General features: G+C 38.7%; 1 long non-coding RNA gene across 1 annotated transcript; it reads right to left on the bottom strand.

The window, feature by feature from the left end:
* Positions 1-8,162: 8,162 nt before the first annotated feature.
* LOC119189240 lies at positions 8,163-9,195 on the bottom strand. Its single transcript, XR_005112305.1, has 2 exons — positions 9,088-9,195; positions 8,163-8,602 (listed from the first exon to the last, which is right to left on the bottom strand). It is a non-coding gene; the product is annotated as an uncharacterized LOC119189240 (long non-coding RNA).
* Positions 9,196-12,463: the final 3,268 nt, after the last annotated feature.

Genomic DNA, 12,463 nt, shown 5'->3' with positions numbered 1-12,463 from the left:
TATAAGGTGGACGGACGACCTGGCTAAGGTCGCAGGAAGTCGCTGGATGCATGCCGTATCTTTACGTTGAGATAAGATGTTGTACTGACTTTGCAGCCTATTAATTGTAGCGTACATGCCTAAATTACTTTTGGAGTGTCTCAGAAAGAATGGAGTATATTTACATGGTCGAGGTAATTTTGCGGGTGCATTAAAGGATATTTGCTGAAGAAGATGAGGACAATCTATGCTACCATTAATCAAATTAAAGAAAAAAATCTGATCCAACAGCTGCCTTCTATTTTTAAGACTTTGAAGTCTAAAATAATTTAGTCTGTCCTGATAGTTGAGCAGCTGTTTAACTTTATTACATTGATAGCAAAGGTGCCAAAGAAATCTTTTTTGGATTCTTTCAAGTCGCTTGATATGTATTTCGTAGTGTGGTGACCAAACGTGTGTACAATATTCTAGGCCTGAACGTACAAGGGCTGAATAAAGCTTAATCTTAGTGTGGGGTTTAGGAAAATCTTTTGTGTGGCTGAGATGAATGAATGAATAAATAATTATATTCACAAATAGTACAAGTATACCGCGTCCACAAAATCGCGGTCCATCGTGTTTGTTGTCTCTTTGAATACTGTGAGCGAATTTGTTTGCAAAACCTATGTGGCAGGTCCGGGAAAATCTGTGTTCAAATTTGTGGCAGTCTTTCAAAGTCTTTGTTCAAATATTTGTCTGTATCTGGCGCCGGCATTACGAGCAGTTCTGGAGGATTTCGAAAAAAATCGTTAAATCGAGGAAATCGTTATATTGAAGGTCGTTGTATTAAGGTTACACTGTATTTAAATTTGTGAACTGTCCACTACCCCAAGTTTCCCCTGTTACATACAGCTGATGGGTGTGATACACTGCCTGCCCCGAAAAAAGAGAAAAGAAAAAGGTGAAACACCATGTATGTATGACCTACCAAACACATGTATATGGTATTGCACCTTTCTCTGTGTAAGGATGTTCGTTAGTAGTAAATTCATATACCATTCTAAATAAATTAAGCTCATAGATGGACTATGCAATAAAAATTAAATAATGTTTCCGTATATTTGTTTAACTAGCAATTTTAATATTTTTATATACTGACCCCGCAGTCAACAACGGGGGAGATCTATGAACGGAATACTGATCCTCCCCGGATTATTAACTGCAGGGCCCTGGAGGAAAGTGGAAGAGGAGAAAAAGAGGACGAAGGTAGGGGAAAGAAGAGGAACTATTTCAGGATGTGCGGAAAGGAGAAGGAGAGGAAATGTTCGCGAGCCCTTATAGGTCTCAGTGTGTTATACAGCAACGAAGTGTACACATTGCACAATTGCTTTGACATACGTGCGAATGGCGGCTGTATGAATAAGCGAGCAATGTCATTCGTAGTCTTTTTGCAATTTTTTCTCACCGTGATACTATCCTTCCAACTGCGTGTTGTCCTCCTCCCTAGGCAATTCTTGTGCGCTTGGTCTTCCCACCTAATGCAGGCCATGCAAGGGGGGGGGGGGATTGTCGCGGCCCTAGACACACAGTGCAGTATGTATACCTTATGGTCGTATTAACACATTAAGGACTAAAAGGGCACGCGAACATTTCCGTTCCCTTTCCGCTCCACCCATCCTAGTATGATTCCTTTTCCTTCCCCTTTCTTTCTCTCCCATTTTCCTCCAGGGCCCTGCAGTCGCCAAGTCGGGGAAATCTGGTATGCCATTCACTGCTTTCCCCCGGTGTTGACTGGTAGGTCTGTACTAAAAAAAATTATGCATGTTGTCACGCACATCGTTGTTCTCGCTAGGGTGTTTATGTATTCTGGGCATCCGGGCTTGTGAGCTGTCACGAGTCCCTGGCGCGGAATGTAAGCCTAGCTTGCATTCCGACCTGGTGGATTCTGATTTCAGGTTCATGGTACGGATTTACGGTGGGCCGTAGCAGACGGACGGGAGAGCTGCCTCCCGACTACGTCCGACTGCGCACCACCATCATCGGGTGTGCTGACCCCGACCTACTGTCCGGCGGGTGTTCGCCGGGACCAGCCACGTGCATCTACGTGCCGTTCGCCTGATTCGGAGGGTTCGAACATCCAATTTAGGACATCCATATTTTGTATGAAATACAACTCAGTTACCGAACAATACAATTGAATTACTCAAAATATGAGAATAATTATTACGATTACATTAGAAACATAGTGTCTTAGGAACACGTCAACCAGTATAAATAGGATAATTGTAGTAAAAATAATGAAATACTATACGTGAAATGAAAAATACGGATAAATTCAGAGAATTGTTTTTTTTATCATTTAGCTCTTGTTTTACATGAGTTGACATAAGACATTTATGTTTTTAATTTTTAAATTATATTAGAACAAGAGGTTCTACAACATATCCTCCCTTAATAAATTAAAAACATAAAATAACACAGTATAATACGGTTTGTTATAAAACTAATGCATAACTGTAAATTAACTCATACTCATGCCTTTCATGCATTTTATATGCTTTATTGGATCCAATGGCTTTGTCAACAAATCTGCAGGTAGCTCATCTGTAGGCATATACATTAATTCTACAACGTTGTCATTAACTTTTTCCCTAACAAAATGAAACTTTACATCAATGTACTTAGTCCTGACTGGATTCTATGCAAGTTTTTGCGCACTTTGACTATCAGAGAAAATAACAACATTTGGTGATTTACCAGTTACTTCAGTGACAAAACGTTTTATGAAACATGCCTCTTTAGTGGCTGAAGTTAAAGCCAAGTATTCGGGTTCTGCTGAAGATAAAGCAATCGTAGGCTGCTTTCGTGATTCCCAAGATATTGGACCACATGCGAACTCGAAGTAAAATCCAGTATATGGACGTCGATCAACTGGACAATTTGCCCAATCTGCATCTGCTTGTAATTTAAAATCTTCCACTTTCCTATAAGTTATACCAACATCTTTAGTAGCACTCAAATAGCGAAGACACCGCTTAGCAGCACGCCAGTGACTCTGATCGTTGTTTGTATTAAATTGGCTCAAATAGCTTACTGTATAAGCTATATCTGGTCTCGTGTTAACGGCCAAAAACATGAGAGATCCAATCAGAGCTTGATATGAATGATTAGACTCACCTGTACCAGGTTCTAATTTCTTTAATGCAAGTGGTGTTGAAATACCTTTGCAATCTTGCATATCATATTTCTTCAACAACTTTTCTACATATGTTCTTTGATATAATTTTATAGAATTTTCTTGCGAACATATATTTATTCCCGTAAAGAAATTAATTATACCTAAATCGTTTGTTGTAAAATATTTTCCAAAATCACATTTGAACTTCTCAAACGTCATATCGTCTTTATAAATAACAACAATGTCATCTACAAACTGCCAGTATTAAACAGTTTTTATTCGAAATCTTTTTGGTAAAAACACAAGGTTCAGAAGGAGTTTGAATAAATCCAATAGCTAACAAAGTTTGTTTTAACTTTGTATTCCAGGTTCTTGGTGCCTGTTTCAGACCACACATTTTGGATCATCTGATTATGTGAATGTTTTTTTTTATCATTTTTGTATGTTTGTTACCTCAGAACTCGGTCATTTATGAACCGATTTGGAAAATTCTTTTTTATTCGAAAGAATATCTCTCCAGATTGGTCTCATAATTTTTTTTTCAATATCGCTTCAGTAGTTTGGTTTTAAAACTAAAAAAACTAGAATAATTATGTCGTCCAAGAAAACGAAATCGCGAATTTAGCTTTCCTATGACGGTTTTAGTTATGTTTCTGCATTGAGTTTTGTTGAGTGTACTTCTCATATACTTATACATATAGCATAACATCTTTTCCGAGCGTCAGGGGTAGGCAGAGGCGTAACATTTCAGCGCGATAGTCGTACTGTGTGTGAAACATATCAGTTGTGTTTTTGCGTTGGATTTACTTGACTCTACTTCTTATATGCATATATATATGTATATAGCATTATACCTTTTCCCCTTTTGAGGGGTAGGCAGAGATGTCACAACACAGCGCAATAGTTATACTATGATCGAAATATATCAGTTGTATTTTTGCGTTAGGTTTGCTTGAATCATCTTCTTACATACATATATATAGCATCACACCTTTTCCCCTTTTCAGTGGTACTCAGAGGTGTAACTCCTCAGCGCGATAGTCGTATCGTGAGCGAAACACAACTATACCATTGAGATGGTCTATTTTTTACTAACACAAAAAAGCAAAAAATAAAAATAATTTTAACAAAAAATTAAACCGCCTTCAAAAAGCAATTTTAATTAGGCAACGACTCCAAAATTGGTATACAGTATATACTTGTTATGGGAAATTATTGTTTGGTTTTGAGTGACAGTGACTTTTGAAGACGGTATAATTTTTTGTATGTGTGTGTTTTTTTTATTATTTGTTTTTTTTTGTGTTTGTAAAAATCGACTCTCTCGATGGCGCTCACAATACGACTATCGCGCTCAGGAGTTATACCTCTGCCTACCCCTGAAAAGGAGAAAAGGTGTGATGCTATACTTATAGATATATATGTAAGAAGTAGATTCAAGCAAACCAAACGCAAAAACACAACGTATGTGTTACGCGCGCGGTACGACTAACGCGATGATATGTTACGCCTCTGCCTACCTCTGAAACGAGGAAAACGTATTAAGCTATAAGTACACTCAACCAAGCCCAACGCAAAACATAACTAACGTCACGAGAAATCAAAATTCGCGATTGCGTTTATTTGTACGACATAATTATGCTAGTTCTTTAATTTTAAAACCAAACTACTGAAGCGATTTTGAAAAAAAATATACAGGACCAATCTGGAGGTATATTTGATTCATAAATGAGCGAGCTCTGAGACAAAAACATAAAAAAAAAACATTCACGTCAAATTGATTATCTCCTTTAATAAAGTCGTTTAAAAAAATGTTATGCTCGCAGTCGGAATTAGAAACCTTCAATAAGGATTTACCAATAAATATTAATACAGACGCATCTTAGCAAGGTAATGGTGTTGTACTAAATCAAACACAGCCAGATGGAATAAAAAAACCAGTAGCATACTTCTCAAAAAAATTCATCAAGTGCAAAAGAGAAAAAAAAGCAATTTACTTAGAATGTTTAGCGAGTAAAAAAGTAATAATATACTGGCAATACTGGCCAATAGGTAGATACCGATGGTATATACCGATCATAAACCTTTGGAAAACTTAAATATCAGGTTGACAGACGATGAGTTAGGCAATATATAACATCCCGAAGGAGGTGGAGGCCAAAAGGGCCTCCTTACGGCGAGCCGCCGTGGAGGAGTGGCGTCTCAGGCTGGAGGCCCCGTCAGCGGGGCTTCGGGCCGTCGCGGCAGTGCGTCCTGTCTTTGCGCAATGGCTGGACAGGCGCCACGGCGCGGCGACATTTCGCCTTACGCAGGTGCTCACCGGGCATGGTTGCTTCGGTGAGTACTTGTGTCAAATAGGCACAGAAGTAAGCGCCGTGTGTCACCATTGTGGCAACTGCCCGCGGGATACGGCCCAACACACGTTGGAGTCTCGTTTCAGTCGTCGGAGGAAATCTCTCGCGGCCAGCCGTGGTTGCCTCCATGGTCGGCAGTCGGGAGGCCTGGCGTGCGGTGGCCCACTTCTGCGAGGTGGTCCTCTCGCAGAAGGAGAGTGCCGAGAGGGATCGAGAAAGGGAGGATCCCTCCCGCCGTCAGAGGAGACGTAGGAGGCACCGGGTGGACGACTGACCGGCGTCTCCCGCCCTGTGGAATGGGGGCGTTTGAAGATTTCCACCACGGTATCCCCTGCCTGTCGTAAGAGGCGACTAATAGGGGCCACGAAGCGGGTCGTCGGCGGGCAGCAGGGGGCTGTCCGCCCTAGTGCATTTTTGTGCATTTTGCACTTTTTTCGGTTGACCCCCGTGTTGGACGGCAGTGTGTTGTTGGCCTCATAACGCCGTAGACGCCGAGGGCGTCCTTTGGTGCGCGGGGGCTTCTAAGCCCCCCATAGGAGACGGGCTGCATCATCATCATCCGGGCGGCTCAACGTCGGGCCGTAAGGCACGGTTACCCCAACATAACCGCTCAGTCGCCCCCCGCGAAGGCTGGGTGGTAGTAATAGGGTACTTTCTCCGCGAAACCAAAAAAAAAGGCGATATAACATAATAATAATAATAATATCAGCCCTGTATTATATACTTGCCCACTGCTGAGCACGGGCCTCCTCTACTACTGAGAGGGATTAGGCCTTAGTCCACCACGCTGGCCTAGTTCGGATTGCTACATTTCACACACCTTCGAAATTTCTGTAGAGAACTTCTCTGATGTGCAGGTTACTTCACGATGTTTTCCTTCACCATTAAAGCGAACGATAAATTCACAAAGAATACACACATGATTTTAGAAAAGTCAGAGGTGTGTGCCCTCGGGATTTGAACCTGCGGACATTCGTCTTGACAGTCCGTTCCACACCCAACTAGGCTATCGCCGCTTATACGATATATGATTTAACATACTATTTATATATTATGATGTTAAAATAAAGTATGCGCCAGGAAACGAAAACACAGAGGCAGATTGCTTAAGTAGGAATCCAGTCTTAGATGCAAATGAGGATACAGAAGAGCAACTAAAAATTGTGAACTTAAGCATTAAATTTCACCGTTCTCGTTCATATTATGGGGAATACCTGAAATTTCTAGTAAGTAATATTGCTACTTTGGGCCAATGTTGCCAGCGTCACATCAGTTTGGTTAATTTTCTAGCTAAGACAATAAATATTATAAATATCAATCGATATATATCATGATGATATAAATCGAAGGTTTTGCAGCCTTCATGGTCACAGCGGAACAGGTATTGGAAGAAACGTCGCCATCGTTGACGCGTCGGGAGAAAACTAAAATATTAAAACCGCGATAAAGTCCAACAAAATCAATGACGTTTTACAAATAGACGCGTCATAGACTAACAGAATTGTACATAAAAACAGCACAGTATTCCACAAACCTGTACAGCCCTAGCAGCTCGCATTGATACGGCCCGACCGGGCATGAGTGGGCCCGAGCGTCGACCGCCCCATCGCAATGACAGACGAATAAAATGCATTTATTAGTTAAAAAATAAGTTAAATAGTGTATACTTATTGCTAACCTATGAAATGAAACTTTTTTTTCATTCACAGTTGGAGTATAATTCGTACATCTTCTAAAAACACAGGAAGGCATTTCATTTATAATAATACAAAAAGTTAGTAAGCCGACTAGCCGCGACAGTGGTTGGAGGTTGACTAAGTGAATGTCGGGCAATTACATTGCTTTCGTCTTGCCAGTATTGAGCTCGGACAACGTATCTATGCAATAAAAACATCTTAGGACAAAATAGTCTAATTTTAATGTATAACATTCGCATAATTATAAGAAATCATTATAATTTCGTAAATAGTTCATACATAATGCTAGTTATGGCTGCCTACATTGTCGTTAAAGTGCTTTGTTGCATGCAGCGTACAATGCAGCAAATAGATAAGACATATAATTTCATAAAAGAGATCGGCCCGAGGTTGTGAAAGTTTATTGAAGTGTTCTTGATAGTCTCGGTATAGTTATTGTCTTTCTATTTTCTACACTTTTTTTTCTTTTTTGTTCGCTTCATTTGGTAAGTCATCTTTTGAATATTTCCTTGATACTTTTTTGTTTGCCCCTTTTTTAAATGGATATTTGTGAGGACGAGCCTCCTGATGCAGGTGGTGGGGGCAACCCTGCGATCGTTGCTTCCATATCCTCTTCATATCCATATCCAAAGTTTTTAAACGTCCTAATATAGATTCTGGTTTTTCTAATACTACTTCAAAAAAATTAAAAATAAAAAGAAAAAGTATCTTGCCTGCCTGCCTGGGCCTGTATGTACTCCTGTCTTTCTTGCTAAAATTCGCGTCCGAGATCATTCCGTCTGTGAGTGTGGATTGAATGAAGATACCCTGGAACACCTTTTCTTTGATTGCCCAAGAATCCCATTTCCTATTTATGACATTCTCCCTGCTGATTTTCCACGCCCTTTCAACATTAAATATTTATTAAATAGTGATTTTCACCAAAATTTGAGATTACTTTCTAAATTTTAAAACAGAAGGGAGAAATATAAATACAAATTACTTCAGAGATTATGTTTTATTATTCGGACAGCGTTTCGCCTTATACTAGTGCACACAATTGAATGTCCATTGAAATGAATGCCTTGGGTTTTTATACCCGTCATTTAACAGTTGGATGTCATGTCACGAACAATCAACGGCGAACCATAGGCAATATTGATACTGCTGGCTGGCTCGAGTGGAAGTTGCGGCATCAACCTCCGTGGTATGGCTTTAGCTTTGGCATTGGCTGTGGCTGTGGCTGTGACTGTGGCTGTGGCTGTGGCTGTGGCTGTGGCTGTGGCTGTGGCTTTGGCTTTGGCTTTGGCTTTGGCTTTGGCTTTGGCTTGGCTTGGCTTGGCTTGGCTTTGGCTATGGCTTTGGCTTTGGCTTGGCTTTACACGTGACTGCATGGCTGGCTTTGCTTGGCATGTGCTGCGTTGTAACAGTCGGCCATCCTGTAACAATTGCTCCCGCAATGGGACACATGAACACGATTAGCTTTCTAGAAATCAATCAAATTTTCAGTGTCTTGTAGGTCATAAGAGCTGTTGGCACTGTCGGATACAAGAGCTGTGCGTAATATGGTTGCAGAGTTTGCAGAAACTAGACCTGTAAAGATTTTATACCGTCTAAACTTTTATGCCCCCGATCTTGTATCTGTCTTTGCCGACAACTTTAGTTATAAAATAGGGGCTCGATTACAAGTCATATAGCTTTATATTAATCTTGGCACTGCTACTTGAAGGCGCTTGCCTAATACAAGATCACGATTTCAATGAATACGATAGCTTTTGCGACGTTTCAAAATAATTTAATTTTAGCACTAACCTTATCAATACGCGCACTAGCCTTATCGTGCTTAGACTGAGTTGATTGATTCAGACACGCAAATTAAAAACACTAGTGGTTAAACGTTAGTCAATGGCTTGGCTTGACATACCTGGCTTGGCTAATGACTCGTCACACTTTTCAGCTCGCAACAGAATTTCGCTGACTTCAAAATTGATCTTCTTATCCCCAGTGTTGACAATCTTCATGTAGCCCTCACTTCCCCCGGAGTAAAAGTAGCAGGTAACGAGTAGGAAATATCTCGCAGGTCGTAGAGACGCGGCGTTGTGCAAACATTTCTTTCGCTGTTTCCGACCACATGGACTGGACTTTTATCATCGAGGTACCGGTTGGTAAGGTTTCTTTACTTGCCATCATAAGGGTTTGGCCGCGGAGTTCGTCTTGCAGATGAAAGGCTTTTATTTTGTCATTCTAGCCGTGTACGTCCCCTTAAAGTGTATTTTTTTTTAACCACGTAGATACCGTGCAATCTTCCTCATCGGAATCAAATTCAGAAATAAGTGACGCCGCACGGTGGCCTTTGAAATGACTGAATCAGACTGAACGGTTATTTCTCTTGATCGAGTTCGTATAGCGCCTTTTTGACTTCTTTTCTAACAAATATTTGACCAATTCTTTTGCTTTTGGTTGCGGATAATCTTCATTTTCGCTGGTATTGTATTGTTCTTGCTCCCCCCAGCCAGGCGGGCGAACGCCATTGCCAGTTTCCTTAGGGCGATTACTGTTCATATACCACTTCTGAGTAAAACAGAAGGGAGAAATATAAATACAAATTACTTCAGAGATTATGTTTTATTATTCGGACAGCGTTTCGCCTTATACTAGTGCACACAATTGAATGTCCATTGAAATGAATGCCTTGGGTTTTTATACCCGTCATTTAACAGTTGGATGTCATGTCACGAACAATCAACGGCGAACCATAGGCAATATTGATACTGCTGGCTGGCTCGAGTGGAAGTTGCGGCATTCAACCTCCGTGGCATGGCTTTAGCTTTGGCTGTGGGCTGTGGCTGTGGCTGTGGCTGTGGCTGTGGCTGTGGCTGTGGCTGTGACTGTGGCTGTGGCTGTGGCTGTGGCTGTGGCTGTGGCTGTGGCTTTGGCTTTGGCTTTGGCTTTGGCTTTGGCTTTGGCTTTGGCTTTGGCTTTGGCTTGGCTTTACACGTGACTGCATGGCTGGCTTTGCTTGGCATGTGCTGCGTTGTAACAAATTGATTTAACTTTATAAAAAATATATGAATTCTTTTGTATTTCGATAATCATTCATTCATCATGTATCATCAAATAAATATCAAGTATCAATGTTCAAATAAAAGAGAATTTATTATTTTTTATAAAAATTGCCTAATAATATACGATTCAATATAGAAATACATAAAAATTTACAAATCTAGAACAGCAATTAACTCTGAAACATACTAGATAGCCATATTATTTATCTTTGTCTTCATCAAAAAGGAAATTCGGATTCTAGCATTATCTTTCTACACAAACAAGTGAAACTAATATTAACAAGAACAAACTTATTCTAAGCCAAACAAAATTATTTCACAAATAAGTCACGCTACTTTTAAAAATTGAAAATGTTCACTGGAAAAGAAATTAACATCAAGTTTACAATGATCATTATACCATTATCCATAGAAAAAGGAACTATAAAGATTAGCATTCATTAAAATATACTTTCTTCGTCATGCGAAGGTTGTTTTACTTATGATAATAATATAAAAAATATTTTATGTAGATATCAAACAGATTAATTTAACAATTTGTTAAATAAGAAAGATTAAATAATTATAATAAGAACTGATTTAAAACAGGTCTATGAAACCAGGTAGTAATCAACAGCGAAATGCGAATGCGATACAAATTGCCAATACATATTAGATATATACCATAACAGTGGGTATATGATCTAAATAGAGTATGTACTAAAAAAAAGGAGAGATTCGAACAATTTACGCGATAAAAGCAAAATAATTTCGCACTTGTGTACATGATATTATCTTTAAATTGCCATCACTTAACTATTAATTATGGGTTACGTGGTGGTTAAATTACAACATACAATAAATACAAAATGAGCATTATGATCAAATAACGAAATCATAAATAAGTCGTATACAAAATGATAATTGTTACATAAAATATAAAGGAAGTAATGCGAATTGCTGCAGAAATGTACGTACCGGTTACATTAACAAAACATCAACTAAAGCAAGCAGGTCGACGCAGGAACGATTGAATATTTTCTGAACGATGCAATATTATTAGGCGACACAGAAGGGTTATATATATATATATAAAAATACATAATCGTACTCAGAGTAGAAAAATTAAGAAATGGTATTTTTGTTTAAGGCACTTTAACATTTTGAAATGTTAATTTTACGCTGAAGCTGTTGTCCATGAAGGATACATCAGTAAAAGAATCACACTTGGACTTGATAATTTATCTATTTGAAACTCAAATCAAAGTCGTTTGCCCTTATGGTAATTTTAAAGGATCTTTTAGTAAGGGACCGTAAACACTGTAGTCACAAGAAATCAATCTTATGAGACTGCTAATCATTTTTGTAGATACATATTCTATTTTTAAGATGGGACAGCAAGGGCAGCACCTTTTACCATTTAAATATGAACGTGAAAGATAAAAAAATATCTGTATAAATATATATATATAAATTAATCCTCTATCAACCTGGTATAGCTGGTCCTTCGTTAATTTGACACCTGTATAACTAAAAGCAGATAAGTATGTATTCCTTCATCGAGCCAATTTGTAATTATATGTACAGTCATGATGCTATAAAACGTCTTTGCCGGTGCCACACACAGACAAATATTAGAACACTTGTTTGAACTCATGTTTGGCACGGGTATTTGCGTATTTGTATTCTATTACAGACACTGGCCAAATTAAAATTTTTATGGCTTTTACTTTTAGGTTTCCATATATAATCAGTTCTCATTCAAGCAACTCGATAACTTTGAACGCTTGATGTGTGGTCGTAAAATCGATACCGAATGACAAGATAATACGTAAACATTTAAACAAACTTTGCACAAATACGAAAATTCCCGTGCCACACATGAGTTCAAATATTTTTGTTATCTGTGGCGCCGGCATAATAATATTATCTTTTGACATTGATAAATGACGATGTCTTAGTTTTTTTAATAAAAAGAAAGGTGGACCAAGGAACAACTTTATTCAACTGTATGTGTGACGTCATCAAGAATTTCTCGGATTTTTATTTTTTTGTTTCTTTGAAATTAAGTATTCAAAAATATGAAAAATACATAATCGTACTCAGAGTAGAAAAATTAAGAAATTATATTTTTGTTTAAGGCACGTTAACATTTTGAAATGTTAATTTTACGCTGAAGGTGTTGTCCATGAAGGATATATCAGTAAAAATCTTATGAGACTGCTAATCATTTTTGTAGATACATATTCTATTTTT

Source organism: Manduca sexta, chromosome 2, assembly GCF_014839805.1.
Source record: "Manduca sexta isolate Smith_Timp_Sample1 chromosome 2, JHU_Msex_v1.0, whole genome shotgun sequence".
NCBI lineage: Eukaryota > Metazoa > Arthropoda > Insecta > Lepidoptera > Sphingidae > Manduca > Manduca sexta.
This window is presented reverse-complemented; position numbering and strand designations above follow the sequence as displayed.